Here is a 17095-nt window from a genome sequence, read left to right on the forward strand (position 1 = left end):
ATGCAAAGCATACAGGTGTATGATACTTGCTTGTTTCCAAGTGAGATGTCTGGGAAAGGCAGCACAGGTCACACTTATACACCCAGAAATCTGCAGAAACACCTGCAGTCACCTTAAGCTGTATTTGAAAGTCCAGCATCTAATGATAGTTGGGAGCTGAAGACATCCCCTTGTGAATGAAGGGCAGTGCTGCCCTGTAGCTGCTACTGTGTTGTATGGGTCAGTGTAGGGCAAAAGAATGTCCTATGGGAGGAAAAGAGGGAGAGGGACCTATGAATCTCTGCCACTGTTCCTCTTTTCCTCATGGTCTGCCTCAGGACAGTCAAGGGAGGTGTAACTCTCTGCAAAGCCATTTGAAGTGTTGATTTCCTACCAGTTCAGAGCTGGGCCCTCCTCCTCTCAAGAGCTGCGTTTGGAGGCATTTTAATGCATTTTATTTGTTTCTGCACCAAATGAAGATTTGCTAACACCGGTGCTAATCATGACTCTTGAGTGATTTGACCAGATTGTTTTATAACAAAAACCCCTGGGGAGAAAAATGCTTGTATTTTCTGCTGATGTTTTTGCAAGCTCTTCCTTTTTGCTGCTTTTCTGTTGAGCTGACTTTTCATTTCAGACCTTTCTTTAACTTTCTTGAGAAGTTTAGAAGCATTCCGAAAGGACTTTTTCAATTTTGTTGAAGCAGATACTGTAGTCAAGCCAGAATGGGTTTCTCTTCGCTCTCTTCTTCTCGCCTCCAACTTTCACAATGTGCAAATCAATCAAAGAAAAAGTATTGTTTGCCTGATGGACTTCTCATCTAACAGCTCTTGCGTAGGGCAAAGTGATTGGATTTGTGACCTCTTGGTTAAAAATGCCTGGTTGACAACGCTTTTCTTTTCCCTTTGCTGAGAGGGATGAAAAAATCCTGGACTTGTCCCTGATTTGGTGGTGAATAGGCTCAGAAAGATGTGTGTGTGTGTCTGTCTTTGCACTGACAAATGTCTGACATCTCTAATTCCAGCAGCAACGGGTTAGTGGTCAGTGTGCAGGTGGAACTGCTGGAGCAGAATGATCAATACGCATTAGCTCTAGAAACAGGGTGATCTGTGAAGCATTAAGGTATGTTTTCTTGTGTTTGAGCAATCTGATGGCACAACACTTTAATTACTGTTTATGCATCTTGAGGCACTTCAGCTTCTTCTGTCACCCCTTGCAGCAACACTGAATACTCCCAATGCAAAATATAAAGCAATATATACACAGACTTCCAGAAGTCTCTAGCTTTTCAAGGTATGAAATCTCCTTTTTTTTGTAGGGCTTCTGCATTGGAGAGTGAAGAGCTCAACTGCAGCATTTGTTCTTATGCTTCTTTAGCAAACCCTTTTTTCTGTGTGAGTCTTTCAGCACCCACTCCTAAGGATGGCCTGTTTCTTTCTCATCTTTACTTTTCAGTTGTGATGAGTGAGCTCCAGGGCTGTATCATAGCTGTTGTTAGCAGTATGGTGGACTAATATTGTGGCACAGTAGGAAGGGCCTGATCCTTTGCTGGAGATGTCTGGTGTTGAGCTCAGCTGAATGCTAGGTATGCAGAGCTTCTGTAATGCAGAACGGGCATCAGCTAACTAGATGATTACATAAATAGATGCATTCATCCTGCTCTGACAGATCATCCAAATGGGTATTTGTCCTGGTTCTGGCTGGGATAGAGTTAATTTTCTTGCTAGTAGCTGGTACAGTGCTGTGTTTTGGGTTTAGTGTGAAAATAATGTTGAGAACATGCTGTTGTCTTAGTTGTTGCTTAGTAGCACTTGCCCTGATCAAGTACTTCTCAGTCTCTCGTGCTCTGCCAGTAAGGAGGGGCACAAGAAGCCAGAAGGAAGCACAGCCAGGACAGCTGAACTGAACTAGCCAGAGGGATATTCCATACCACGGTATGTCATGTCCAGTATGTAAACTGCATGGAATTGGCCAGGAGAGGCCGATTGCTTTGATGGGCTGGGTATCAGTTGGCGAATGATGAGCAATTGTATTGTGCATCATTTGTGTTTCCTGAATTTTATTCCTCCTTCTCTTTTTCTCCTCCTGTTATTATTATTTCTATTATATATTTATTTATTTCAATTATTAAACTATTCTTATTTCAACCTGTGAGTTTTACCTTCTGATTCTCCTTCCCAATCCATCCAGGAGGAAGAAGGGAGTGAGCAAGTGGTTGCGTGGTATTTAGTTGTCGGTTGGGGTTTAACCACAACAATATTGCAGTCAATGAAATGGATAAGAAATTAGCAGAGTAAAACCATGTGTTTCCTTCTTCTTTAATCATCTGCAAAAGAACCTAGTCATAGTTTGGTGTTTTGTTTTGTTTTTTTGTTGTTGTTTGGGGTTTTTTTGTTTTCTTTTTGTTTTTGTGGGTTTTGTTTTTTGGGTTTTTTTTTTTGTTGTGTTTTTCTTTTTTTTTTTTTAGTTTGAAGTTGTGCTTTTTAGTTGTTTTCTTTTTTAAATTATTATTGTTGTGTAGAATAAGGATCACAGGACAGGAACTGGCAAAGTCCTGAGCCTCTCTAGTGGGGCAGACAGTTGCAGACTGAATGCCAAAGGGATTGTAAACAGACAAATTGCTGGTGGCATAATTTCTTGGAAATAAACCTCGCAAATTGGACTTGTTAAAGCAACTGCTGAAATGGCTAATGCCATTGAATTGTCAAAATAGAGAACTGCAAAGATCCTCAGCTAATTTACATATCACCAAAGCAAAAATAATGGGAAAATAATGAGCAATTATTGTTCCCGGCTCTCCCCATTCATTATTTGAAGTTAAGACATTTATCAATATGGAATTAAGTTGGCAAGATGTGCATGAGACATAATTATATTGGTCAGTCAAAACTAGGGAGATGATGAGGGATTTTGGAAGCACCCATTAAAGGATGGCAAATGAGCACTACCATGGATATTCACTGCTGCAAGAAACCATGGATCAGAAGGAGCAGACAGGGCTACTGAAACGCTTTAGCAAGGGCTAGGTCACTTAGAAGGGCAAGTGATGTATTTCTGGGTAGGGAACAACAAGATCTGGTTTGCATGCAGGGCAGGTTATGGTGTAAAACATTAGGTCTGTGTCTGGGTTTGGTACATATTGGTGTCGTTGATGTATAAATGGTGCCTGCCAGCTTCTGGCAGATGTTGAGCATCCTGTTTATTCCATAAGCTCTTCACAAGCTGCTGTAGCTAGAAAGGAGACCCCTCCCCAGGTGTACCAAGTACATATGACCCAAACTGTGGGATATGCTGTATTGGAGGATATCTTTTCTTTTACAAGCCATGGGGTGAAAATTTGGAGACTGCTCTTCATCCCCTCCTATCTTTGTGTTTGATGCCAGAAGAAAATAATTGGTGTTAGAATAAAGGCTGCTGAAAGTGGCTGCAGGCTGTCTCTGAACTGAAGGTGTAATAGCCCTGCAGGCAGGAGAGGCTTCTTCTGTGCCTTGGCTTCCACTAGGAATGGTTCATCTGACCTTTAAACCCACCTACCACTGCCTTGATGATGATTGCTGTTGGAGCCAGTAAGGCAATTCACAGGGCTGAGCACGGTTTGACTAGCACAATTCCTAGCTCTGCAATGAGGTTTGACAGATGCTATCAGTGTATCTCCCCATAAATAAATATGTAATCGGGCTGCGTGCTACACTTTCACATCCTGAGGAGGGAATTCTGACACGCCTGTCCTTTCATCTCTCTCATCCCTCGGCAGCTGTGAAAAAGCCTCTGACCTCGGATGCTCATTTTTATCATTTCATTTCAGCAGGAAAAAAATTTTGTTACTCTGTGTTATGAAGGAGGAGGAAAGCAGCAGGCATTTTGTTTAAATTCTTAATTGCAGGCATAGCAGGACTATGGAAATGTCAAGAGGAAAGTGACAGGGAAGACCTGACAAGCACATGGGGCTTTGTTGAGTCACTGCTTTCTCTTTTCCACCAGGGTGCTGGGTGGGTTCTGAGTCAAACAGATCTCATGGGCTCACTGACCACCCCTATAGCAGGCTGGTCTGTGTGATGTGCGGTCTGCTGAGTTTAGCAGGTCTTGCTCAAGACAAGCCCAGGGTTAGCAAGAAATAACAGAACTAACTTGCACCAGCAGAGCTGGAAGGAGTGCCAGAGCAGAGATTTGGTCTCCATTTCAACATATACTGGTGGAGCCAGTGTGGGATGCTGGCATATCGCTTGCCTATGTTGTGCCACATTCCATGCAGTTTGTTTCTCTTGCTCTGTGGGTACTGAGGTAGGAGATACCCAGGAGAAGGCTCATTCCAAACTGCTGTCAATAGTTGAAAAATCTCTGCCTTGCTGTGATTTAAGGGGTATTGCTATTCTATTCCCTCTTCTTTTCTCCAGTTTGACTTTTGCACAAGGTTTTGTTCCTCATCTTGGGAGCCTGCAGCATGGCGGCTTTGTGGGCATGCACTGAGATTGTGCTTGAGTTGTTGTCTTCCCTAAACTGTGGAAGAGCAGCCTCTGCACCACTTAGGTCCCCACTCTGAAGGGGGGCAGATGCCTCTTACTGCTGCTGCCGTGGACTCCCTAGGTGCCAGAGTCTAAGAAGTGGCATACATGGGATTCAAGTTCAGAGCTGCTGCAGAAATGGGAAATTCCTTAAGTCCTCAGGAGGCTGTTGTCCTGCCTTCTATGATCAATCCTCTACAAAGTATATGTAGCTGCTGTGCTTGATGTCTCAGTTGCTTTCACAGTTGCTTGTCAGCATTGAAAGACAGGGACATGAAGTCCAATTCAATGCACAAAAGTTTCTCATCCCCTCCCAAAGTCATCTCCAGTATGTCAGTTATATTGGCTAGTAAAGCTGGATGGAGAAGCAGAAGAAATGCAGTGGGAGGTCACTGTGCTATCTATGTGGTCTGAAGTAGCAGGTTCATCCTGATTCTGGCTGAGCTGTAGGACTGAGAGCTGAAAGAGAAGTGCCTGCTGGTGAGAAGGATGGTGGTGTTCCACTGATCTGGACCAAGCCACTGACAAACCAGGGGTCTGTGCATGCAGTGTCAGTATACTGAAGTCTCCCACAAATCCTCATTTCTGTGGTCATAGTGTTATCAACTGGTGCCCATCTCCAGCATACATTTGCTTCTGCAAAGATAAGTAGTGAGATTCTTTCATTCATCAGCTGTTTTCACAGCCAAGTGGACTGCAGATAGCTGACAGACGTTTCCCTGTGAGTCTGAATGGGCTGTGTTAAGCCTGACAGTGAGTTAGGAGAGGCTGTCTTAGTTGGCAGCTACATCTCTTCAGTGTTTTTGGGACCAGAAGGGAGAAAAGAGGGAGCCAGAAACATTTGTTGCCTAAAAAGCTCCCAGAGATGAGAAGACAGTGGGTGAGGGTCAAAATGGGAGGCTGGTACCAGGGGAGAAAAGGGAGGTGACAGAGGAGAGGAGGATTTGCAGATGAATGAGCTGTCCATGAAGGGTATATTGGGAATGTGCCAGACATTTACAGAAAATGGGGAAATGGGACCTGGAGCATTGCTGTGCTGGCTTCTTTCTAATCACATCACCTCTTCACGAAGGCCATGCTGCCTGATCATATTATTATATCACTTAATATTGATCCCTTGGAGCTTGTGCTCCTTGTTAGGCATCCCTGATTTTGCAGCCTGAGTCATTCTGCAAGTGTGTTTGCATGTGTTTTAATAACCTTTGGGAGCACTGTAGAAACAGTCTTGTAACTGTACTTCTGAAACTGGTCAGTGTAGGAAGGCAGCCAACAGCAACACTAGGGAGCCATGCTGTGATATGGGGTCATGGTGAGACCTCTTGGAGGATAGGGAGTGTGAAAGGAGTTTGGTGCCTGGTTCCCAGATGCTTTGCTGGCTATGGTGTGGATGAGGCACATGCCAGCTGGACTCTCTGGCTCTGTGCCTATCTGGATCACAGGAAAGGCTCCAGTGGAAGGAGTAAGACTGAAAGAGACAATACCCAAAGCTAAATGCAAGGATGATTTGCAGTAACAGACTCAAGGCACCCAACACAGGCTCTTCTGATGTCAAGATGATGGGGCAAAACCAGCCTTGTTTTGCTGTCAGCTCTGAACTTGAAGCTGTGAGGAGTGGTGGCTAGAGGTCACAACTGTAAGGTACTAAACATTTTCCCACTAACATCAGTGGAATTAGGCTTAGACCATAAACATTGTGCTTTTGGTCTCTGACCTTGCTTATTTTCACAGTTGTTGGGGAGGGAGGTTGTTCCTGCCTATTTGGGCTGTTTTGTTACTTTGTTGCTTGCTAAAAAGGTGTTTTTCTTTGGTAGGGTATTAAAGATGTTTGTGATATTTTGGGCTAAACTTTGCTGTTTCATGAGCCAGCAATGAAGGTAAGACCAGGCAATTGTTCCATAAGCAGCAGAACTAATGAGCCACTGGATCTGTATCCTACCTTCCTGACCTCTGTCTCTCCCTTCTTAATATTAGCTCTTCCCACACAAACACTGGGTTCCTCTCTCTTCCTCCATGCCCTTTAACTATTTGGCAGTCATGAGTTGGTACTTGCTGTAGCAGGTTGGTTCATATGTGCTGATGCTGAGAGGCCTGCTTGCCATGCAGAACAGGCATTTTTTTCAGCTCACATGACAGCTGAGGCACTAATTTGGCTCTGTCTCTTCCCATTCCCAGCATATTTTTTTTTCCCTAGGATTTCTCAGTATTTAATTATCTCTGAGCCTTCTGTCAGTCTAGGGGAAAATTAAGTTCCTAGAAGTAGGAAGCTGATGGTCAGATGGACAAGCAGTTGTACAGACAGCATGAAAGGAATTTCTGCAGAATAAATTCCTTTCCTAGGAAAGTCTACATGGTGTCCTTTGTCCCTGTAAACTGTATGGAAAGCCAGATACTGCCATGCTGCTGTCTGCTGTGGCGTAGACAGGAATAGCAAAGGTATCAACAGAAACAGAGCAGAGAACTGAGCAAGGTGAACAGGACATGAGGACAGAAGACATGCTTGAGAGAAAAGATGAGGTGCTTGAGATATTCTAAGCAGTTATTTTGTATGGAGGGAGTCCTTCCTCAGTTTCCCAGAGAGACTGTCCCACTGGTATCATGTACTTCAGGGCATGCCCTCCCTTCCCATAGGGTTAAGATATAAGCTTTAAGCTGGAGATCAAATAAAGCCACTGAGAGCTCAGGAATGAGTGGATGACCTACTGTTTATGCCTTTGTCCCTGTCGAATGTTGTTCTTACTGGGATGCAATCAGAAGTCAGAGCAGGACTTTCCCCTGCACTGTGCCTTTGCAATATGCAATCCCTCACATTCATTTCTCAGCCCAAGTGTTGATGTTCAACTCTTCCATCTGCAGTGCTGCAGCCTTTGCACTGCCCCATGGGGCAGATGTGAGTAAGTCAAATCTGATTTGCGACCCTCTGTAGGACACAAGGTTTGGCTGTTGCTTGGCTCAGTGTCCCCTTGCCCTTAGACAGCAGGCTCTGTTGGTCTTGCACCCTGGCCTGTAACCCATTCTGTTGTATGGACAGATATTTGTGGGCAGATGTACTTGACACAGCAGGGAGTACAACACCTGGGGTCTTTCCCTGTGTCATTAGTGCCAAAATCAACCTCTAGCATTTAACAGCATATGGGAGAAATAGACCAGAGTGAACTTGTTTGCAGTTGTTTTGTGCAGTCTCTGTGCCCAGTGGTCCAGCACAGGTAAACACCTTGGGATGGATTCTGACACCATTTCTCACACAAACCCTGATCCAAAGCTAACTGCAATTACTAGGAGTCTTTCTGTTAGCTCCCTAGCCATTAGATCAGGTCTGCTGAGCATGACCAAACTCATTTTGGTACAGTCTGGATTCAGACACTCGATACCGTGTCTGTTATTGTGCATCTGAATGTGACCCAAACCACTGAGGAAGAAGTGGTAAAAAGACAGGGGTTGCATTGTGCCTGTGAAAATACATTCAAAGTCAGCATCTTGAAAGGGCCCAAAATTTATTGTGCTGCTGTTGTCATTTCCCATTCACCAGCCTGACTGAATAAAGGAGTGCTGCACAGAGCTCTGCATAACTTGTTTGACTTTAAGAGTTAGTAAATGATAGATGTCTGTATCCTTGGATGAGGATAATCCAATTGTACAGTCTGGCTGGATTTCTGCTGTTCTCTGAAAAAGGAGCAGAGGATTGAAATATTTACTTTTGGTGCTTTTCACAAGTGGAGATGACAGAGCGTGGGAAAATAAAAGCTAGTCCTGGTAGGCAAGGGTTTCATCGGAAAAGAACTGAGGAAAATCTAATCTGCTTTCTGGTAGAGAAGGGCATAAAGGGGCTTGGCAAGAAAAGAGCCATTCTTTTGATTTCTCAGAGGAGAAAAATGAAGGCAGCATATTCAATGAACATAACTCCACCGTTGTCAATGCAGTCAGGTCTGTTTATGCCAGTCAGTCAATTTGACCCAGTGCTTTGATTCAAAAAACCCAGGATCCCCAAACATTCCGATAAAAAAGAGGTTATGAAAAAAACCTTGTGCTTTGGTTAAAGAGCACCCAATTCTGGAGTCATTTGTAATGGCTGAAAAGATTAAATGTCATCAGGGAAACCAAAAAGAAAATGAATCTGTAATTAAATGTTTAGCCTAGTCAAGTCAATATGGCATTGCCAGGCTGAATAATGTATAGAGGAAACATTCCAAGATCTACATGTAACTTTCCATTTTTTTTCATTAAGTGAATCTATATTAATATAAAACAAGATAGCTGGGTGATTTTCAACATGCTCTGGATTTGTTAGCATTTTGATGATACAGGAACTCAAAAGCTTCAGTTGAGATCAGTGCCAGCTTGTGCTTGGAGTTATGCAAACATGTAGAAGATCTGATACCTGCCAGAAAGAGCAAATAGAAAAGCAAGTGAAAACAAACAGTGGAATGTCTACCAACCCCTGACCGTGGCAGAGCTGTCTGGAAATCCCTGGCCAGGGCATTCTCCTTGTTACCAGCCTTGTCTGTGCAAACTTGCACAGATTGTTTAAGAGTTGGGGACAGACTTGAGATTTCTTTTTTAATTAACGCTATTGACTAAATACATGATGTTCTTTTACACTCAGCACATGAAAGAATATGAGAAATGAATGATCAAATTCAGCTTATAATGCATAGCAATCAAAATGGTGCAAAAAGGTCATTTAACTTAACTTGATTGTATGTTATGATTGTGGGAAGACTGTTTTTTGTCCAGATATGGAGGCTTAGTGCCAAAGATTTTAAGTCTAATCAAGCTTACCAATTAGTAGAGACATTCTCAGTGACAATTGTCAATTAACCTCAAGGTTAGAAATTCAGGATAACCCGAATCACTGCTTAAGCTCATGTCAGAGTCAAAATAATACTCTATAGTATTAAAATAAACCTTCATCAAATTTTACATGTGTGCGGATAGCCAGGTGACATGCTGCAAACCCCTAATGTACCTGCTACATTCTTGAACACTATTGTCCAATTCTTTTGAAACTTAATTTTTTTGCAGCTAAATAGTATTATTAACCTTCAGAGCTTTCTGTCCCACTTATGCCAATCAAGGCAGCAGTAACTGATTTTTAGATCATTGATTGTTCAGTATCTAAATTGGTTACTTTTTCTGCCTCTCCCCCAGCTCTGTGTTTGTTGTGGTATCAGGCCTTGCAAATATTTAAGTTTTACCTGGTCTTTTGTTTTGCTTCTGTTCTACTTAGGAAGCATATGCTTTGCTTTTAGAATCAGAGACCATGAGTGACTTGTCAGAAAGGGATTTCAGTTTGCCTTCCTTTCACTTCTTCCGCTAGCTTTCTACACAGACAGCTAAAAATGTACTATAGACAAAATGCTAAGTATCACAGAAGTGATTAAATTTGGTAAACCTGCAACTCTTGCTGTTACTTGCCCTTTGATAGGCAAGAAAAGTTATTCCTTGTTCTAATTTTAGTAAAATCAGCTAATAAAATTATGCACAGACTGAACATGAGACTCAAACTATCATTATACTAAAGTAGTGCTTTATGAAAAATTGCTTGGAAACGTACAATAATCAGAAGCTTCTTGACATATTTCTATGAACAGAAAAAGGACTCTAGAACTGCACAAGCCTAACTTATGGGCTGTCAATAATGTATTTAGCTCTGGGCCTTGGCAAAAGAGCCTGAAGCAAGGGAGTGTGGGAGGTGATGTATCCTGAACAGATACTGTCCTTCATACTAAATAAAGGCCACCTTCCTGAGCAGTGTGCTGTTAAACCAGTTGTCTCTGACTCTCAGATGGGTATCTGCTCTGCCTTGTTAAAGTCAATGCTGTGTTAAATGAGGGTCGAGTAAATCTAGAATTACTTTAGATGACCCCTGTGTTCATAGGAAGGATGAATTCTTGATGTAGAAAAACTATCTTCCTTTAAATATATGCAGTACAGCTTTAGAGGAAGGATGGTCTTCACTTCCAGTACATTAAAAGAACCATTTAGGTGTGATTTGTATGAAGGCTTCTGCCAGAGGTACTGGTCAGCAACTGGTCAGGCATAGGGAAGAGTCAACTTGAGATGGTGAGAGTCATAATGTGGGCATCAAGACTTTGTGCATCTTGGCCATAGCCAAGAGCTAGACATGTGTGTTGGGTAAAGGTATGCTGGCAGCTCTAGGCACATGGCTAGTGCAGCCAGAAAAGGCAGAGTATCTGTACAGCCAGGGCCTATGGTAAAGGGACATGGCATCATTAAGACATTGCACTTTATTTTAGTGACCCCTGGGTTACAAAGAGAAATTTAGTAGGCTTTGGGTTACATCTCAAGAATTCTGCAACATTTTCAGGTTAATAAGGCTGACAAGTCTTATCACTCCTTTGCTATCAGAGCTATAATGGGGAAAACCCAGCATATTGTTAGGAGTTTTAAAACTGCCTTGAAATCTGTCAAGGGAGATAATCTATCTTTTATATCAGAAAATAGCTTCCCTCTTGCTATCTTATGGAACAACACATAGCTCCCAAAAAAATGATCCTGCCTAGCAGCTTATTAGGAAAATGGTTCACCCAGACTCCCAGGTTGAAAGGGATGAGAACTGAGGGGGCTTTTGTGCACCACTTGGAGAGGGGAGGCTCTGATTTCAAGGAAATGGGATTTCAGGTGAGTGAAAAGATTTCTGGAGAAGGACAACAATGTCTTGATACACACTATTGGTACATCCCATAGCAGCATCCTACCTCTCTATTGGTGAAGCGCCATCTACAAGTGGAGCTGAAGTGATGGGAGATGAGATGCTCCCGAGATGAGATTGTAAAGAAGTTCCATGAATTGGGAGATATATGGTTCTGCTCATACTCATCATGGCAACAGGGTGGAACTGAACAGTCTGTTTTGCTGGAAATCAGTGTTGCGCAAACATCTGGACATATTTTTGTATGGGCTAGACTGAGATATGGCATTGTGGTGGTTTGGAGAATGTTTCTTTTTGAGTGCTTGAAATCTTTTCTGCAAGTAAAGCGTTTCCTTCCAGAAAATCATTTTGAGATGAAATCCAAAATATTCCATCTGCAAAAATATCTGAATGAGATGTTACCAAAATCTGTATCTAAATTACTTGTCTTAAATGTGTGGCTTTATTGAGTGAAGGCAAATGAAGCTGTAACAAAAACATTTAGAGGAAGGCGTTCTCAGGATGGGAACACTTCTGATAGTAATGACAAGTAACCAGATGTTCAAAATTACTTGGAGAGTGTGAGGTTTCCAGCTGGAAGTCCTGTCAGGCACTACAGGTGCCAGCTCAGATAGACCAATCTGAAAAATCGCCTCTTCTTGCACATGAGACTGCATCTTGCACGCCACCACTCTGGATTCACTCTGTCAGCTCATGAACCACCCTGGAAGATGAAGCTCTCTGCAGAGCTCCATATTTGAGGCAGAATAGGCAAGCAAAGCAAACAACCTATTTCTGGTGGGAGGTGCCTTTGTAAGAGACATTAATGAGAAGATTTTGGAGCTTAGGTGTTTTAATGCACACACCATCCCTCTCCCTTCCAAAAATGTGAAACCAAAACCAGAAAGTAGACCTTGGCTCACAAAATATAATTTTGTAAGAGGCCAATTTTCCCGTTGAAAGGCAATATGCTAATGAATTTCTATCTACTTTATTCACACAGTGAAAGCCATTTCCTTGGCTTCTATTGATTACCCAGAGTTCCTCTGGGAAATGCCACACTTCAGCTCTCTTACTGCAGCTTTTACCATGGCACAGATCGTGTCTGGAGTTGCTTTGTTTCATTAACAGCCATCCTCTCCCTGCTAAAGAAGAGAATTAGGATGGAGTTGAAGGAAATGGGACGCTTTATGCATTGCTAAGTTCTGTGATTGTAGGAGTTAAAATACTTGTTCCTTGGCAGTGTCTGCACAATGCCTCTGAGATCCTTTGCTGTGGGGTTGGTGAGGACTTGTTCCTCTCAATAGCACACATGCTGCATTGGCTGTACAGGATGGTTGTCTGAGGAGATGGCTGCACATGGAGGAGGAAAGTTCACTAAGGTTTTGGTGGCTGTGGAAAGATTGTGGGTTGCTGGAGTTCTGTCCCTCTGGATCTGATCTTGCTGTAGGCTGGGACCTGTTCCCAGGAGTCTTCAAAGGGTGCAGGTGTTGTTGTCCCATGTTCAGCTGTTTCGTATGGATGGATGCTTGCTTCGTGAGCAGGATTAGGACTCCAGCTGGACCCTCAGGACAGTCCGTTACCACTCACAGCCCCACATTACCTTTCCTTCATTCCAGGTTTCCTGGAGGAGCATTCCCAGTTTTAACCACTGCTGGTTTTTCACTTTGGTCCCACTCCCCACTAAAGACTTTCTTCTGTCCCTTGATGGGATACAGTCCTCTCTCTTCTAGGAATCACTCTTCTGGTACCTTCAGCCTGTGGTTCTCTTGGAGACCTTTCTCTGTTTCCTATCCAGCTGGAAAGAGTCTGTCAGTCTCCTCCCATCCCCAGTAGCTTACTTTTAGCTTGTTAGCAGAGAACTACCAAGTTTTCATTGGGCCTTTTCTAACCCTTGGCATGGCTGTAGGGACTAATACCTTCCTTCAAGTGTGGATATGTAAGGGTCTTATTCAGCAAAGAGATGTAAATGGCTTTCTGGGTAATAAATTCAGTATTAAGATGCTCAAAATACTGCTTCAGCTGATACTTTGATTTCTGCTGCAGGCCAGACACTGAGCTGTCCTTGTCCTGAGGCTGCCAGGATGTTCTGGGTCAAATCACCAGCAGGACTTTCTAATGAGGTTTCTTTCCCCACTTTTCGTTACGGAGCCGGATCTACACATCAGGTGTAGCTGCACATTGGGGCTTATGTTGGGTCAGCAGCACACGCCTCAGACTCAGTCCTGATCTTTAAAAGACTCTTGTGGGAGATCAGTTTGCAGCCCTTGTTCTTGCTGGGCAGGGTGATCTTGCTTCAGAAGGTCAGTAGCACAGAAGCAGGCTCAGCCTGGAGAATAAGGCACAAGAATGTTTCATGCTGGTCCTAATGAAGAAGCTGTGGTCCCCCTTGGATAACTGTCCTGTTGTGGACAATACTATGAAGACTAATAAATCGGAGTTCTTGAAAGCAAGAAAGCTCTGTGGAAAGGAACGCTGAGGCTTTTAGACTTCTAGATTTTAACATTGACGAAAGTAACATTGATAGTAATGCCTTGGCTTTAGGAGGTGGGGTTTCTATCTTTTTTGTGTTTTTTTTTTTTTTTTTATTCTGGTGTGTGTAGAGACCTTTCCAACACTAGTTTTTTGTTCTGAATCCACGTTCTGGGTGTTAGATTTTTGGGAGTGGGAAGTTGGCTGCCCTTTCCTCCAGATGGCTTATCGGAAGACTTTCTCAGGGTACTCACTTCCACAGGGAAGAAGCAAATGAGATAAAAAGCAGATGAGATAAAAACAGCGAAGCTGAAGGTCAGTTTCTGAACTAGGTTGGTTTTTACTGCCATGAGCCAGGAGCTGCTGCTCTGTTTGTGCTCATAAATTGGCTAGTGTAGGAGGTTAGGCAGTAGGAAGGGTGGGGGAAGCAATATTTTTAAATAGATATTTATGGAGGATATCAACATTTGGCATTTCCTGATTTCAGAACAGTGGAGGAGGAACCAAGAACTTCATCCTGCCTCCTCCTTTCCTCCGTGCCAATTAGGACCACAGTCTGCTACCCTCCATCGCATGGAACAGCCACTTACTAGCTCATGCCAAACAGCACCTGTGTGAGCTGTTTTCCTTCCAGTGGTAAAGAGGAACAAACCTATCCCTGGGAGGTTTCCAGTGTGCTGAGTATGTGCAAACCGGCTGTTTCAGTGAATTAAGAGTCTAGTTTCAAGAGAAGCTCTTCCACTGCTTTTAATGCGGCTACCTGTCGCCCTTGTTGAGGTCTAGGAGGCAGTTATGTACTTGACCTTTCAGCTTTTTTGTTTACAGCCTTGGAAATAGGTGACCCTTCCCGACCTAGGGTGTTTAGAGCTTCTGAGTAGAACATTAATTCTCTCTACAACCAGGCGTGTGGACACTTCCCACCAGCTCTAGAAGCCACCTATGTGCTTCAATGAAGTATCGTATCCTGCCACCCCCATCTCCCAGGTAGTTGCTGAAAGTTCCCTGCTAATCTGCATTTCTATGAGCTGCCTCCTGTAGTCTGGAGGTTCCAAGTCTCAAACAGCTTTTGTCTCTCTGTTCTGGGCCAGTCTCCCAAATATTTGCATTTCCTTTCTCCATATCCTGCCATCACCTGCTGCTGCCGTCGCACTTTGCATCTTGGCAGGCCGCTCCTCCCATCTCCCAGGTAGTTGCTGAAAGTTCCCTGCTAATCTGCATTTCTATGAGCTGCCTCCTGTAGTCTGGAGGTTCCAAGTCTCAAACAGCTTTTGTCTCTCTGTTCTGGGCCAGTCTCCCAAATATTTGCATTTCCTTTCTCCATATCCTGCCATCACCTGCTGCTGCCGTCGCACTTTGCATCTTGGCAGCCCGCTCCTGTCATAGGGATTGAGCCAAAACATTGCAAGGTGTTGGAAAATCTTAACCACGTTAGAATGAGAAGCTGTTATTCTAGCAGCATCTGGAGCTTCCAACTCCTGTCTTTGCTGCTGGTGATTTCGATTGCTGCTCCTTGGCAGGGGCGCAAAGTACCGGGGAGCTCTTTTCCCTTATTGTCTGGTGAATATGCTAAGCACAGGAGTCTTCAGATCATGTGTTTCTCTTGGCACAAGAACTGATTTCTGATTGCTGGACAGAGCCTTGGGTGACATAGTTTAGTGTGTGGTGTCCCTGCTCATGGCAGGGGGGTTGGAACTAGATGATCTTAGGGTCCTTTCCAACCCAAAATATTCTATGATTCTATGATTTCCTGAGAGCCTTGGACTACCGCTTTCAGGATGCAGGGATTGCAGTGATTTATGCTCTTGCATTTTGGAGCTCCTGCGCCCAGAGCCACTTGTGGTCATAGCCTAGAGGAAGCTGGGACCAAGCCTAAAGATTTTCAGCTGGTCCTGAGCGCCATCTACCCCAAGTCATGCTAAAGGGCTATTGCGGACGATAGAGCCAGGCCGCTGTTTTGGGCTTCGCTGGGGAGTTGTGCAGTCAGTTACAACTTTCTGAAGGGTGCTGAGAGCAGAGAAACCAGGGAAGCCACTCAGTAAACTGAAGGATGAAGGAGGATGTAAAAGTTGCTTTCCGAAGCTGAGGTATTCTGGATTAATAAAGAGGGGAGGCATGAAGGAATGACTGATTCTCAGTTTAGCCTGTATGGAAGGAGGAAGGGAAATGACACAGAGCAGCCAAGAAAACAAGAAACTTTCATGCACAGAACAACCTCTTCTGACTCCACTTCCACGAGCAAGATGTTTTTCAGTGACACCCTCAAACCTTTCTTTATTCCTTCCAGAGCTCAAGTCTGGACCACTCTTCATTTCCATTTTAGTCCACATCTCTCTTAGCTACAAGAAATGGAAATCCCACTGTGACATGCCTAGATGAATTCCATTTCCAAAGCCTAGGGCAAGTAGAACCTCTTTCCAGTAAGAAAAAGCTACTTAGCAGAGAAAGGGATAGTTTCACTTGCTCTTTGTGTGTGTGTGTGTGTGGTAGATGGCTTGCAAATTTTGTACAAACTCTAATATTTTTGTTTCAAATTGTCTCGTTGTTGAGAAACAGTGTATAAATTTTCTAAATACTGTCTGCTTTGTTTAAAAGGGGATGAGTCTAGCAACAGGGCATTCTTGAAAGGTATGTGCTCTGTTTGGATTGTTTTTGAATATGTTAGAAATATCTAAGCCTCGAGGACTTTAGAATCAAATACAGCTTTTGAAATCAGAAATAAAACCTGCAATTTAAAAAAGTCTTTCCTATTAATGTCTGCCTACTAGTTCTATATGCGTCAACATAGCTGCTTGAGAAGAACTGGAAACAGGATTTTTATTCCTTTTTTATGTGCTGATTAAAGTCAGCATAAAAGTCCTGCTGATCGGTACTGTGGTGTCAGCTGGGAGCTGTCTCTTGTGCCAGCGCAGATGCACAGGACAGCCCAGCTAACGCAGCGTGGAGGGATTTGATTTTGTGATGATTAAAGAATTTGGTTGTGTTTATGTTTGCACAGGTTAGTACTAAGCCCATGCTGTCCTGAATCAGCAGTGAGGGACCATCTGCATTTTTAATTGAAGTGCCTTTGATTGCCTTCAGACCCTTTTAGCGATTGCTTTCTGGGAGTTGCTGTGTTTGCAGAAGCTGCCTTGGAAAAGCCAATGTACTGGGGAGCTGGGGATTTTGGCATTTGCTGTAGCAACCAGGTAACCCATAGCTTGGGGAGATGGACTGAAGCTCATTTAACCCTGCCCCAAGCTTGGCCTTGCTGCGTGCCCATGCACAGCCTCTTTATTTGCTTTCATTTGCTATTTCCAGGGATGTTGTTATTTGAGCTGGAGACAGTATCGGCAGAAAACAGTCTTTGTTTCTGGGATACTGTGGGTCCAGCTGACTTTTGTGCATGCATGACTGGCTGAAGTCACTGCACTTCTCCCAGAAACTGGGGCAAGGACTTCCTCTCTTTTAGGGACTACTTATGTCTATGGAAAATGTTAAAAGTATGCGCTGCTCA

The sequence above is a fragment of the Nestor notabilis genome, unplaced genomic scaffold, assembly GCF_000696875.1.
Source record: "Nestor notabilis isolate BGI_N333 unplaced genomic scaffold, ASM69687v1 scaffold293, whole genome shotgun sequence".
Lineage (NCBI taxonomy): Eukaryota > Metazoa > Chordata > Aves > Psittaciformes > Psittacidae > Nestor > Nestor notabilis.